Below are 16,346 nucleotides of genomic sequence, written 5' to 3' on the forward strand. Positions count from 1 at the left end.
CCCCTGACCCCCTAATAGGTCCCCAAGGGTCCGTTGTCACCTGATCCGTGTGACCCCGGGCCCTATTAGGGGTTCAGGGTGCTGCGAGTGCCACCCATTTTTTTTTTTGGCCGCAGCTTTTTTTTTTTCTGTAAGTTTACACCAAGCACCACACACTACACACTCCCCCCCCCCCCCCCACCGTAGAAAAAAGGCGATGGCCCACCGGGCGTATTTTCGGCAGCGGAGGCTTACGCTTTTTTAGCCTCCGACTCCGAATCTGCCAGTGAGGACGAGGAAGATCCTACTTTTTTGTGTTCTTCCTCGTTCTCCTCATCATCTAGCAGTGATGATGAGTCCCCTGTAAGGGGAGTGATCCAGTGGCCGACACTAGTACGAGTGGCAATGCCGCTCGTAATAGGAGTCCGGCCCCCCAGACAAGTGCATCGGAGCCCCCTTCCGGTGACCCTGTCTGGAGCCCCCCAGAGGGTTATCAGCCACGGATTCCTGAGTTTGTTGGCGACTCAGGAATCCGGATTGACCATGCTGGATTCACTGCTATAGACTTTTTAAAGTTTTTTTTCAGTGACAGCCTGGTCAATCACATGGTGGAGCAAACGAACTTGTATGCCCAGAAGTTGATTGCCCACCACCCCAATTCATTTTTGGCCAGGTCCAATGAATGGTACGCCATTGATGCAGCGGAAATGAGGACATTTTGGGGCCTCACGCTGCATATGGGCCTGGTCAAAAAACCAAGCGCTCGTCAGTACTGGAGCGGGGACGTCCTCTATCAGACCCCGCTTTACAGTATGGCGATCACACGGAAGCGGTTCGAGGCGATTCGGAAATGCCTGCATTATGCAGATAATGCTGCATGTCCGCCCCAAGGTGATCACGTCCATGACCGGCTTTACAAAGTGAGGCTGGTCATTAATCACTTTGGGGCCAAATTTTTGGAGGCCTACATACCGCTCAAGGACCTCTCTGTAGATGAGACTCTCATCAGTTTTAAGGGGAGACTCATCTTCCGCCAGTATATTCCTTACAAACTTTGCGAGAGTACCTCCGGACACTTGCAAGTTTAGAGTATATGAGGGATGATATTCCCGTATTGAACCCCCAGAATGTCCCCCCACTCTGGGTGCTAGCGGGAAAATCATTTGGGGACCTTATGCACCCATTGCTGGATAAGGGTTTCCACGTATACGTGGATAACTTTTATACCAGCATCCCTCTGTTCAAATCCCTTTCTGCCAGATCCACATCCGCTTGTGGGACAGTGCGGAAGAACCAGAGCGGCCTCCCTCTAAATTTGGTCCAGACGCCTATCCCCAAGGGTGAGTCCCGTGCCCTGACCCATGATAACATGTTGTTGGTGAAGTATAAGGATAAGAGGGATGTCCTTATACTCACCAGTATTCATGGGAATGGCAGCACCCCTGTCCCTGTGTGAGGTACTGTGGGACCGGTCCTCAAACCCGATTGTACTCTGGACTGCAATCGGTATATGGGGGGAATTGATCTCTCAGATCAAGTCTTCAAGCCATATAACACCATGCGGAAAACACGGGCAGGGTACAAAAAAGTTGCCGTCTACATGGTACAGATTGCCATGTACAACGCTTTTGTACTATCCCAGTACGCTGGCAACCCAGGGACATTCCTCCAGTACCAAGAAGAAGTCCTAAGGTTCCTGATCTTTGCTGACCTGGAAAGATCAGGCCAGACTTCCCAAGGGTCTGGAGTTATAGGCGCCAGGATCGTCCCAGGCCAACACTTTCCAGGTGTGATTCCCCCCCCCCCCCCACTGGAAAGAAGGGACGAACCCAGAAAAAATGCAGTGTGTTTCAGGAAGGGGATTTGGAAGGACACCACATATCATCAATGTGACACTTGCCCAGATAATCCGGGCCTCTGCATAAACTGCTTCAGGGAGTATCACACTTCCATGGAGCCCTAAATTTTCCCTTTTTTATGTTAACTTTCCATAATTTGACCAATGTAACAAGTCCAGAGTACATTCCAAATTTTTTTACCCCATAAATCTCTAAATTGCCCCAAAAACCTTACAAAAAAAAACCTGATAAGAACTCTGGGGGTGTTTTTTTCAAAAATGGGTCATAGGTCATGGAGTCACTATCATCGGGGACTTTTTTATGTTGCCTCAAATGCACAGCGCTCTCTCTCCACCTGAGCGGGTGCGCATTTGAGGCAACAGGTTAGGGACGGCCACACACATCATATTCCCAGAATGATGACTCAGAGCATAGGGTTTGGGGCGGGCATATTTTTTTTTAGTTTTGGCTATGCTCTGGGTCATCATTCTGGGAATATATCCTTTTTTATTATAATTTTCTGGCATACTGTACCCCATATTACGGGCCTCTGTACCCCACCTGTATACCCCAGTTACGGCCCGTTGTCCCCCATAGTGTTCCCCTATTTTAGGGCTCAGTGCTCCCCCATTAACGCTCCTTGAGGGGGGGTCCCACATCCTGGCTCCATATGAAACTCAAGGCCCCTGACTGCCCTCCCACTCCAGCAATACCTACTGTGCATCCGCCGAGCCATTATCATCAAAAAATAATGTATGTCCTTACTCCAAAGAAATGTATTTACAAATTGTGGGGGGTCTTTTCTGCTATTAACCCTTGTAAAAATGTTAAATTTTGTGGGGAAATTTTTTTTTTATACATATGCAAAAGTCGTGAAACCCCTGTGGGGTATTAAGGCTTACTTTACCCTCGTTACGTTCCTCAAGGGGCCTAGTTTCCAAAATGGTATGCCATGTGGGTTTTTTTTTTTTTGCTGTCCTGGCACCATAGGGGCTTCCTAAATGTGACATGTCCCCCCATTTCAGCAAAGTTTGCAAATGTGACTCCTTCTCTTCTGAGCATTGTAGCGCCCCTGCAGTACACTTCAGGTCCACTTCCATACTCAGAAGAGATGGGGTTACAAATTTTGGGGCGTCTTTTCTGCTATTAACCCTTGCAAAAATGTGAAATTTGGGGGGAAACCCACAATTTAGTGAAAAAAATAAATAAAAATGTTTACATATGCAAAAGTCGTGAAACCCCTGTTTGCTCTCAAAAAGCCAAATATGACTCCTTCTCTTCTGAGCATTGTAGTTCGCCCGTAGTGCACTTCAGGTCAATTTATGGGGTACCTCCATACTCAGAAGAGATGGGGTTACAAATTTTGGGGGGTATTTTCTGCTATTAACCCTTGAAAAAATTTGAAATTTGGGGGGAAACACACATTTTAGTGAAACATTTTTTTAATTTTTTTTACATATACGAAGGTCGTGAAACCCCTGTGGGGTATTAAGGCTCACTTTATTCCTTGTTACGTTCCTCAAGGGTTCTAGTTTCCAAAATGGTATGCCATGTGTTTTTATTTTTTTTTGCTGTCCTGGCACCATAGGGCTTCCTAAATGCGACATGCCCCCGAACAAAATTTGCTCTAAAAAAGCCATATATGTCTCCTTCTCTTCTGAGCATTGTAGTTCGCCCGTAGTGCACTTCAGGTCAACTTATGGGGTACCTCCATACTCAGAAGAGATGGGGTTACAAATTTTGGGGGGTATTTTCTGCTATTAATCCTTGCAAAAATGTGAAATATGGGGGGAAACACACATTTTAGTGAACATTTTTTTTTTTACATATGCAAAAGTCGTAAAACACCTGTGGGGTATTAAGGCTCACTTAATTCCTTGTTACGTTCCTCAAGGGGTCTAGTTTCCAAAATGGTATGCCATGGGGCTTCCTAAATACAACATGCCCCCCAAAAACCATTTCAGAAAAACATACTCTCCAAAATCCCCTTGTCGCTCCTTCACTTCTCAGCCCTCTACTGCGTTCGCCGAACAATTTAAATAGACATATGAGGTATGTCCTTACTCGAGAGAAATTGGGCTACAAATATAAGTATACATTTTCTCCTTTTACCCCTTGTAAAAATTCAAAAATTGGGTTTACAAGAACATGCGAGTGTAAAAAATTAGGATTGTGAATTTTCTGCTTCACTTTGCTGCTATTCCTGTGAAACACCTAAAGGGTTAACAAACTTACTGAATGTCATTTTGAATACTTTGGGGAGTGCAGTTTTTATAATGGGGTCATTTGTGGGGTATTTCTAATATGAAGACCCTTCAAATCCACTTCAAACCTGAACTGGTCCCTGAAAAATAGTGAGTTTGAAAATTTTGTGAAAAATTGGAAAATTGCTGCTGAACTTTGAAGCCCTCTGGTGTCTTCCAAAAGTAAAAACAACATAAATTCAAACATAAAGTAGACATATTGGAAATGTGAATACATTTTTTTTTGGGGGGGGGATATCCATTTTCTTACAAAATTAGAAAAATGCAAAATTTTCAAAATTTTCATAAAATTTTGGGATTTTTCACCAAGAAAGGATGCAAGTTACACAAAATTTACCACTATGTTAAAGTAGAATATGTCAAGAAAAAACAATCTCGGAATCAGAATGATAACTAAAAGCATCCCAGAGTTATTAAAAGTTATTGTTTAAAGTGGTTAAGGACCCGTCCATGTTTGTGGCACATTAGTATATGTGAGGGGGGAAACTTTTCAAGATGGGTGGTGACCATGGCGGCCATTTTGAAGTCGGACAATTTGAATCCAACTTTGTTTTTTTCAATAGGAAGAGGGTCATGTGACACATCAAACTTATTGGGAATTTCACAAGAAAAACAATGATGTGCTTGGTTTTAACGTAACTTAATTATTTCATGAGTTTTTTACAAGTTTCTGACAACTTATAAAATGTTTTCAATGTGCTGCCCATTGTGTTGGATTGTCAATGCAACCCTCTTCTCCCACTCTTCACACACTGATAGCAACAACGCAGGAGAAATGCTAGCACAGGCTTCCAATATCCGTAGTTTCAGGTGCTGCACATCTCGTATCTTCACAGCATAGAGAATTGCCTTCAGATGACCCCAAAGATAAAAGTCTAAGGGGTCAGATCGGGAGACCTAGGGGGTCATTCAACTGGCCCACAACGACAATCCACTTTCCAGGAAACTGTTCATCTAGGAATGCTCGGACCTGACACCCATAATGTGGTGGTGCACCATCATGCTGGAAAAACTCAGGGAACGTGCCAGCTTCAGTGCAGAAAGAGGGAAACACATCATCATGTAGCAATTTCGCATATCCAGTGGCCTTGAGGTTTCCATTGATGAAGAACGGCCCTACTATCTTTGTACCCCATGTACCACACCATACCATCAATTTTTGTGTTCCAACAGTCTTGGAGGGATCTATCCAATGTGGGTTAGTGTCAGACCAACAGCGGTGGTTTTGTTTGTTAACTTCACCATTCACATAAAAGTTTGCCTCATCTCTGAACAAAATCTTCTGCGTAAACTGAGGGTCCTGTTCCAATTATTGTTTTGCCCATTCTGCAGCACCTGAAACTATGGATACTGGAAGCCTGTGCTAGCATTTCTCCTGCGGTGTTGCTATCAGTGTGTGAAGAGTGGGAGAAGAGGGTTGCATTGACAATCCAACACAATGGTCAGCACATTGAACACGTTTTATAAGTGGACAGAAACTTGTAAATAACTCATTAAAGAATAAAGTTATGTTAAAACCAAGCACATCATTGTTTTTCTTGTGAAATTCCCAATAAGTTTGATGTGTCACATGACCCTCTTCCTATTGAAAAAACAAAAGTTGGATTCAAATTGGCCGACTTCAAAATGGCCGCCATGGTCACCATCCATCTTGAAAAGTTTCCCCCATCACATATACTAATGTGCCACAAACAGGAAGTTAATATCACCAACCATTCCCATTTTATTAAGGTGTATCCATATAAATGGCCCACCCTGCATATTGATTAACATATACAATATGTCTACTTTATGATTACATCATAAAGTTGACATGTTTTTACTTTTGGAAGACATCAAAGGGATTCAAAGTTCAGAAGCAATTTTCCAATTTTTCTCAAAATTTTCAAAATCAGAATTTTTCAGGGACCAGTTCAGTTTTGAAGTGGATTTGAGGGGCCTTCATATTAGAAACACCCCATAAATTACTAAAATTATAAAAACTGCACCCCTCAAAGTATTCAAAATTACATTCAGTTAGTGTGTTAACCCTTTAGGTGTTTCACAGGAATAGCAGCAAAGTGAACGAGAAAATTCAAAGTCTTCATTTTTTACACTGGCATGTTCTTCTAGACCCAGTTTTTGAACTTTTACAAGGGGTAAAAGGAGAGAAATCACCCTAAAATTTGTAACCCAATTTCTCTCAAGTAAGGAAATACCTCATATGTGTATGTCAAGTGCTCTGTGGGTGCACTAGAGGGCTCAGAAGGGAAGGAGCGACAATGGGATTTTGGAGAGTGAGTTTTTCTGAAATGGTTTTTAGGGGGCATGTCACATTTAGGAAGCCCCTATGGTGCCAGAACAGCAGGGGAAAAAAAAACAAAAAACACATGGCATACTATTTTGGAAACTACACCCCTTAGGGAACGTAACAAGGGGTCCAGTGAACCTTAATACCCCACAGGTGTTTGATGACTTTTTGTTAAAGTTGGATGTGTAAATACTTTTTTTTTTCACTAAAATTCAGTTTTTTCTCCAAATTTTACATTTTTACAAGGGGTAATAGGAGAAAATGTCCCCCAAAATTTGTAACCCCATTTCTTCACATTTTGGAAGCCCCTATGGTGCCAGAACAGCAAAAAAATAAAAATAAAAACACATGGCATACTAGTTTGGAAACTACACCCCTCAAGTAACGTAACAAGGGGTACAGTGAGCCTTAACACCCCACAGGAAAATTCGTCAAACACCTGTGGGGTGTTAAGGCCCACTATACCCCTTGTTACATTCCATGAGGGGTGTAGTTTCCAAAATGAGGTCACATGGCTTTTATGTCAGAACCACTGTAAAATCAGCCACCCCTCTACAAATCACCAATTTAGGTCTCAAATGTACATAGTGCTCTCACACTTCTGAGCCCTGTTGTGCGCCCGCTGAGCATTTTACATATTGGGTATTTCCATACTCAGGAGAAATTGCGTTACAAATTTTGGGGGTCTTTTTCCTTTTACCTCTTATGAAAATAAAAAGTATGGGGCAACACCAGCATGTTAGTGTACATTTTTTTTATTTTTTACACTAACAGGCTGGTGTAGACCCCAACTTTTCCTTTTCATATGGGGTAAAAGGAGAAAAAGCCCTACAAAATTTGTAACGCAATTTCTCCCAAGTACGGAAATAACCCATATGTGGCCCTAAACCCCTGGGTCCTTAAGGGGTTAAAGGACCATCTACCTGATAATCCCTGTATCACTTTTAGAAAGCCTATGTCTTTGCGCAACTATTTGGCACCGAGTAAGTTGAAACCATTGAACGACTCTGCTAAAATTATAAAGAGACAGTTGGGAAAAAACAAGTGCAATAAATCCAGATCCTTGTGCTACAATATTATGTAGAGTGGCGTATTGGTTTTATATCCAATACCACTAAAGAAAAGTTCCAGATTAAAGATACCTATGACTGAAATTCAAGAGCTGCTAATCCATTTAGCTATGCTAAATATTTACTTGAATGTCCATGTCAGTTGCAGTATGTGGGCCGCACTGTTCAGACAGCGCGGTCCCGCATGAACACCCATCAGTTCAACATTCGGAGAGGCTTTTTACTCATAGTATATCGCGCCATTTTGCACAGGTACATGACAAAAATCCTGAGATATTGAAGTTGACTATTATAGACACCATTCCATCTGACAAAAGAGATTGTTTTTGACAATTGATTAATAAGGAATCATACTGGAGATTTAAATAAAAATCTTTATGAATGAAACCATAGAGAATACTGTTTGAGGTATGAAATTACGGTTTCATCATTTGTCGGTATTTTTCTGTTAAATATTTTATATATTTGCATATTGTACGTTATTTTATAATTTTATATGTTTCTATATATATATTTCTGTATATTATGGGTTTTGTATGTATGCCATTGCTGAGAATTACCCACATATACATTGCATTTTCAATTTTAATAATTACCATTTTCAAGTTCAATGATGGCTGTGTAACACTCACTGACGTGACTCTCCCTTTCCTGCTGACCTTGGGATCTAGCTGTTTCCAATTCCGGTTCCAATTCCCGCTGGAGCGGGAGGAGCATCACGTGCATGTGAGTGTCTTATATATTTGTCAGTATTTAGTCTTTTTTCTTTATGAACCTGAAGAAGACGCCAGTCCTGGCGTTGAAACGCATTGTTCTGAGTAATGAACTGTGTCCAAGAACATCATTTTATTGTTGGTGTCCTATTGCGCCTGATACACCTGTATGGTGGAGGGATCGGCTGCATTTCGTTACCTATATGCCTTTACCAGTGTTGGGCCTGTTTGCTGCACAACTTAGCGGGTGAACGTTTACAGTATTCCTTAAATTACGTACTAAAGGATTATTGCACTATGGAGCGCTCCGTGCTTTGTATCTTATAATGAGGGAAAAGAAATCCCTAAAATCACATGGTCTGATTTTTAAAGAATTTATTTGCAAATTATGGTGGAAAATAAGTATTTGGTCAATGACAAAAGTTAATCTCAATACTTTGTTATATACCCTTTGTTGGCAATGACAGAGGTCAAACAAGTCTACACAGGGTTTTCACACACTGTTTCTGGTATTTTGGCCCATTCCTCCATGCAGATCTCCTCTAGAGCAGTGATGTTTTGGGGCTGTCGCAAGGCAACACAGACTTTAAATAGAAAACAAAGGTTTTCTATGGGGTTGAGATCTGGAGACTGGCTAGACCACTGCATGACCTTGAAATGCTTCTTACAAAGCCACTCCTTTGTTGCCCGGGGGGTGTGTTTGGGATCATTGTCATGCTGAAAGACACAGCCACATTTCATCTTCAATGCCCTTGCTGATGGAAGGAGGTTTTCACTCAAAATCTAATGATACATGGCCCCATTCATTCTTTCCTTTACACGGATCAGTTGTCCTGGTCCCTTGGCAGAAAAACAGCACCAAAGCATGATGTTTCCACCCCCATGCTTCACTGTAGGTATGGTGTTCTTTGGATGCCACTCATGTATTCTTTCTCCTCCAAACACGACAAGTTGAGTTTTTACCAAAAAGTTCTACTTTGATTTCATCTGACCATATGACAACAGTGCTCAGCTGTTCAGTTGTATCAGTGTGTTAAAGACATTGATACAATTGAAAACAGGGAGATCAAATCCCTCCTCTTGATGACTACTAAGCTCAGGAAGACAAATGGCAGGGTGGATGTGCTGCTTGCCGATCCAGACGATTGGCAGTCATGGTCTGGGTTTAGACCACGCTCTGCCAATTGAGTACCCCTTTGTTAGGGTATATTCACATGTACTGTATATGTTGCAGAATTTATGCTTTGTTCATCTATTAAATTATATTTATTTACATAGCATAAAATCTGCAGAATAAAATCCAAGTGTGAATAGCCAATAAATGTGAACATACCCTTATACTTTCCCTTATTTTTGGTCCACTTCTGGCTTTGGCTGACTGCCCCAACAACTACATGTGTCATTTCAGCCTTATGGTTGATGTATACTGGTATATGCCTGTAATGCGGACCCAAAATAAAGATAAATAAATGAAATTGCATCAGTATGCCTTAGTAGAGTATTGCATTCATATTTCTGTATATTAAATACCCATAGGATGTATTCTAGGTTAGCAAGTGGACCACAATTGATGTCTTACTGATGTGATACGGATTAAATACATATGGATGCATCCATAATCTAATTGCTCTTCATAGACCTGAATATGCATTTTTCGTGCCATGTTGCATTTTTTAAATTTGTGTAAATATTATATGTTCTTATAAATAGCCCTAAAAGAGTGCCTGTCACAAAATAAATCTTTTAATCTAGTGTTAATATTGTAGTAATTAGCAGACACTTTCCCATTCACTTGCTTTTAAACTTATCAACATAAATATGTTTAACCACTTAAGGACTGAGCGTTTTTCTGTTTTTGCACTTTCATTTTTTCCTCCTTACCTTTAAAAAATCATAACCCTTTCAATTTTGCACCTAAAAATCCATATGACAGCTTATTTTTTGCGCCACCAATTCTACTTTGTAATGAAATCAGTCATTTTACCCAAAAATCTATGGCGAAACAGAAAAAAAAATCATTGTGCGACAAAATTGAAGAAAAAACGCCATCTTGTAATTTTTTGGGGCTTCCGTTTCTACGCAGAACATTTTTCAGGCCCATATGATTAAAATGATACCCTACTTATATAGGTTTGATTTTGTTGTACTTCTGGAAAAAATCATAACTACATGCAGGAAAATTGATAAGTTTAACATTGTCATCTTCTGACCCCTATAACTTTTTTAGTGGTACCATTTTTGTATTGATCAGACTTATTGATCGCTTCTTTTTATTCATTTTTTCATGATATAAAAAGTGACCAAAAATACACTTTTTTGGAATTTGGAATTTTTTTGCGTGCACGCCATTGAACATGCGGTTTAATTAACAATATATTTTTATAATTTGGACATTTCCGCATGTGGCAATACCACATATGTTTATTTTTATTCACTCTGTTTTTTTTTAAATGGGAAAAGGAGAGTGATTCAAACTTTTATTAGGGAAGGGGTTATATGATCTTTGTTTACTTTTTTTTGCAATGTTATAGCTCCCATAGGGGGCTATAACACTGCACACACTGATCTTTTACATTGATCAATGGTTTCTTGTAGGAAACCATTGATCAATGATTCTGTCACTTGACTGCTCATGCCTGGATCTCAGGCACTGAGCAGTCATTCGGCGATTGGACACCAGGAGGCAGGTAAGGGGACCCAACTGCTGTCCTAGCCATGATTTAGCCGCGGAGATCCCGTACAGCCCCCTAAGCTAACCGGAAATGTTTTACTTTCACTTTAGATGCAGCATCAACTTTGAATGCCGCTTCTAAAGGGTTAATAGCACGCAGCACGGCAATCAGTGCCGCGAGCTATTAGCCACGGGTCCCGGCCGTTGGCTGCTGTGGCCCCGTGTTATAGAACGGGAGTGGACTCAGGACGAAAGTCGGACTGCTCCCCTCCGCCCCCCCCCCAAAGTATTCTGAAGCTAGAGCATGGAGGAGCGAGGGCAAAGCCCGAGGTTGCACGTCTGCATGATATAATTAAGCCACGCCCCCTTATCTCCCCCTCCCGGAGGATGGATTGGATGGATTAGCAGCTCTACATTAGACAAGAAGACACAGCAGGGGGAGAGAGAGGATGTACACAGCTCCCTCCCCTCCCCCTGCTCTGACGTACACAGCTCCCTCTCCTCCCCTCCCCCTGCTCTGTCTCCAGAGGACCTAACGTACCACGGGGAAAACACAGAGCAGGGGGAGGGGAGAGAGGACGTATGTGCACAGCTCCTCACCTCCCTAATGACTTCTATGTGTGAAGGAGGACATACTGCACTGCACGGGCTGGGGATAAGGGGGGGACATTGCAGCATGAAAGCTGGGGATGATTTCTGTGTGTGAAGGAGACATATTACACGGGATGGGGATGTATAGACTGCAGGGGAATAAATATCATACTGGGGATGATTTCTATGGGAGTTGTAGTCCCTGTTATGTGTGTGTATACCACTGGGAAACACTGGTGTATGAACTACAACTCCCAGTGTTGGTTGTATTTTTTTCCTCTTTGTGTATGTTTATGGGGTTTAAGGGGGGAGGGGGGCACCACAAGGTTAGCTCGCACAGGGCGCCTGAACACCTAAGGCCGGCCCTGGGCGTGATGTCATAATCACGGAAGCCCTTGTCTGTAACTCCGCAGCACTGGCCTGGGGATCGTGGGGTTCCTTCCTTTGGATGGGGGATAACATGTCTAGGGGTGGAGTACCCCTTTAATTGGTTCCCCTACTATTATCATCACCCTCCCCCACTTTCATTCAGCACTGCCCCCCAATGCTCCATGCATTTAAACGAAATGGGAAATATAAAGAAAGAACTTATACTTCTCCTTCCTCATAAGTCCGCTTCTTGCCCTGGCTCAAAATTTGCTGTGGAAGTTTAACCCCTTAAGGACCCGGGCTTTTTCCGTTTTTTCATTTTCAATTTTTCCTCCTTAACTTTAAAAAATCATAACTCTTAAAAATTGTCACCTAAAATTATATATAATGGCTTAATTTTTGTGTCACTAATTCTACTTTGTAATGACATTAGTCATTTTACCCAAAAATCTACGGTGAAACGGGAAAAAAAAATCAATGTGCGACAAAATTGATGAAAAAACACTATTTTGTAAGTTTTGGGGGCTTCTGTTTTTACGCAGTACATTTTTTGTCAAAAATGATACCTTATTTTTATTCTGTAGGTCCATACGGTTAAAATGATTCCCTACTTGTATAGGTTTGAATTTGTATCACTTCCGAAAAAAATCATGAATACATGCAGGAAAATTTATATGTTTAAAATGGTAATCTTTTGACCCCTATAACTTTTTTATTTTTCTGTGTTCAGGGCACTTTGAGGACTCATTTTTTGCGCCGTCATCTGAAGTTTTTAGCGGTATGATTTTTGTTCTGATCAGACTTTTTGATCACTTTTTATTCACTTTTTTGTGGTATAAAAAGTGATCAAAAATGCGCTCTTTTGGACTTTGGAATTTTTTTGCGCGTACGCCATTGAATGAGCGGTTTAAAAAGCGGTATATTTTTATAATTCGGACATTTCCGCACGCGGCGATACCACATATGTTTATTTTTATTATTATTTACATAATGTTTTTTTTATTTTTGGAAATGCCGGGTGATTCAAACTTTTATTAGGGGAAGGGATAATTGAAAGGGTTAATGATTTTTTTTACACTTTTCTTATGCAACATTATAGCTCCCATAAGGGGCTATAACATTGCATTGACTGATCTTTTACACTGATTGATCCATCTCCATAGGAATGGATCAATCAGGGTTTTCGGCGATTGAATGCTCAAGCCTGGATCTCAGGCTTGAAGCATTCATTCGGCGATCGGACAGCACAGGAGAAGGTAAGAAGACCTCCTCCTGTGCTACAGCTGTTCGGGATGCCGCGATTATACCGTGGCGATCCTGAACAGCTCCCTGAGCTAGCCGGGCACTTTTACTTTCGTTTTTAGCCGCGTGGCTCAGCTTTGAGCGCGCGGCTAAAGGGTTAATAGCGCGCGGCATAGCGATCAGTGCCGCGCGCTATTAGGGGCGGGTCCCGGCTTCACTATGACGCCGGGCCCGCCGCGATATGATGCGGGGTCACCGTGTGACCCCGCGTTATATAGCAGGATCGGGACTCATGACGTACGCATACGTCATGGGTCCTTAAGAGGTTAAAAAAAAAAAAAAAACGGCAAGTGGAAACGCAACCTTAGGCTCGTGTCACACACAGCATTTTTTTAAAGTTTTTGATAGTTTTTTTTTTTTTTTTATGCCAAAGCAAGAAGTGGATCAAGTAAGTAAGAAGTATTTACTTAAAAGAAAACTGAATATAAAAACTGTCTCAAAAACTGCTGTGTTCAGAAAAAAAGGAGATAGTGTTCACACTAATATTTTGCATCAAGCCTTGTTCAATTAATATTTTTCACAGCTTGTGCTTATCTTAGTGCAATGACTCAGCTTTTATGGTATCTTGGTTTCTGTTGCTATTGCAGTGTTCCCCCAGAGTAAACTCCTCTCCTGTGTATTGCCTGGTTGATATTTTGTTTGCATCTTAGACTGTAGGGAGCAAATACCATAAAAAGCCATAATGGTTAAAATTAACCATTATCCATTTCAGCTCAGAGATTTATTGATGCTTCTTTATCACATACTCTATAAATTAATGTAGCAATTTATTGCTAATGAAAAAAGACAAAAAACTGGTGAAAAGTCTTATTGTAAGAAACATTAAAATATGGACATATATGTATATATATTTTGCTCTACAGCTCTGTACTGCCCAGTAATTCAGTAAAAACGTGGCATGTTCTATTGAGTATTATGTATATAAAAATAATATTTTCTCCATTTTCCTGCTTTTAGGGGAGAATGTGGTGTCCAGCAGCATAAAAGATGCTCTACAGGTCAATATTGTGTGTGACTGTGATGCTATGATCACATGACGGTATTTCCTAGAAGAATCTACTTGAAAAAGTTAGCTTGGAAATTCTAAAAAATTTGCTGCACGTTGGGCTGCATTTCATATGGCTTTTCTGAGTTGATTTTGTAGGATTTTTTGTGTTGCATGTGTTGTGTGCCAGAATTTCTGACAAAAAATTCTACTACCTCTCCACTTTACTCAGAAAACCCTCGAAAGAGGCATAACCTTCAGGGAAAAGGGGCATGTCTCCAAGAAAAAATACACTTTTCAAAAAAAAATAAAAAATACAAATTTAAGAATGTTTCCACATAAAATGTGGTGGATTTGATCTTTGTTAAAGCCGGCAGTTCAGAGCATGGGAAAATTGCCAAATACAAGATACAATAGTAAATACCATGGAAAACTCCACACAGAATCTGCAAAACTGCAAAGAAATCCAGCACAGAAATGCCACCGTGTGAACATAGCGTAACAGTAAATGCATTTTCACTTTTAATTTATACAAGCAAGTCAGGGACAGGTCACTGATACAACCGAATACAATAGGTAATGCAGACAAACACATAAGCATGTGTAATGAAATGGGTAATACAGTTACTATAAAAACCTATAGACTATGGTGATATGTTTGTATGTGTATGTAGTTCTTTCACCCTACTGTATGATATTTTCTTTTAGGAAGCTGCCATTAATACATACTAGGAGTTATCTGCTGCTAAATCTCATGGGCCCTTTATTATGTCAGAGCCTGGTCCCTCTGGGTTATCCTGTGGTCATAGAAACATAAGATTAATGGCTGAAAATGACCACATAAAACATCTCACCTGCTTTATATGTTTTCCTTTATTTTTTATCTTAGGATAAGAAATACATCCCAGGGATAGTAGAATTCACTTACTGTGGTCCTTTACTTACCGGGCTTGTGCTGGATCAGGTGATCTTGCATTTATAATGTAACTTGAGGAAGTGTTGTCATTTTTGTTACTTTATGTTCTGGAAACAGTTTTTAAGCTCATTCTGACAACTCAACAACTTGGTTTTTATTCTTTGGAATGCTACTATTATGCTGCATCTCACGGTATCTGTCTGGGCTATATTTCAGGGGGATTCTTTGACTCATACCTCTGACGTATACCTATGACGAATGCCATACACTGACATCCATAATACATAAGCACCAATATTACAAAAAGTATTTGGAATGTTATATATTTTATACTATATACTGCTGGTTGAAATAACGCAGCTCTCTGCGCAAAGCCTTAAAGTGTATCACCCAAGTACCGTATACATGAGGGGCTTTCCTATTGTATATGCAACACTATGGGAGACGGGAACTATCAATAAATAACAACAGCAGATTTGCTACTCTTTGCATCTGCGTCCAGGAAAACGTAATGACAATCCGTGCGAGCACTGCAATGGTAGTGACATTGTTTGGCATCTTTTATTTACCCATCAACTTATTTGCAGGTAAAAATGCTTTTGAGAATCAGGATTTTTAACATGTAATAATCATACAGGAAAGAAGATGTTGATATCGTTATCCAAACTATAAATGGCATCTTTACAAACAATGTCAGATGGCTTATAAAAATATAACAATAATAATATTCCCAATAATAAACACTGTCCTTTATGGAGTAGCCCAAGTATATCAGTCCTAAGTGACATCCTTTTATTTTACATATGCCCTTTAAGAGATAGAAGTATAAGAATCTTACCTGTAACTGTTCAGTGTTTCTGCTCACAGGGTCTTCTAGTATCTGAGCTGGGGCACTGGAAGGGTACACAGCGTGGCACACTCAGTAGTTGCAGATCACTAAGGTTGCAGCTGAAGAGATGCTGATTATATCCTGTATCCATAGTAACATCAGCACCCTCCTCCGTCATCGTACTCCATTGCACAAGCCCAGAACTCTGCCCTTTACAGAAGAAGGCTCAACGTCATTGAAATACCAAACTTTTCCAATGGAAGGAGATTCAACACAAGTAACAGAAAATAATTTGGAAAGCTTACCAAACCAATCAGTAAGGAATTTTATCGCATACATATTTACTACAACTTTACTAAGCATACATCCAAATTGTGCTGTTTACCTGGTACAGAGCACTATAACTTGTCTTTACAGTGAGGAACAAATAGTGGCTGCTGAAACAATACCAACCTCACTCTGCTTTTTACAGCAATGTTCAACAAGTAAAAAAGAATAAAATAAAACTTATTTACTAACTGCCACAGGC

The 16,346-nt window shown here is 40.7% G+C and overlaps 1 protein-coding gene across 2 annotated transcripts in view; it reads right to left on the reverse strand.

Annotated features, from left to right (window-relative positions):
• Positions 1–15,936, reverse strand: part of CAPS (calcyphosine) — a 46,742-nt gene extending 30,806 nt beyond the window's left edge. The window contains exon 1 of one of the 2 annotated variants that reach the window (XM_056551978.1): positions 15,827–15,936. The gene's annotated coding sequence lies outside the window, so the exon portion shown is untranslated. Of the gene's footprint in view, positions 1–15,017; positions 15,181–15,826 lie in introns of those variants that run through there. The other variant, XM_056551979.1, reaches the window with a different exon arrangement.
• Between the last annotated feature and the right edge of the window lie 410 nt (positions 15,937–16,346).

Source organism: Hyla sarda, chromosome 1 (assembly GCF_029499605.1).
Source record: "Hyla sarda isolate aHylSar1 chromosome 1, aHylSar1.hap1, whole genome shotgun sequence".
NCBI lineage: Eukaryota > Metazoa > Chordata > Amphibia > Anura > Hylidae > Hyla > Hyla sarda.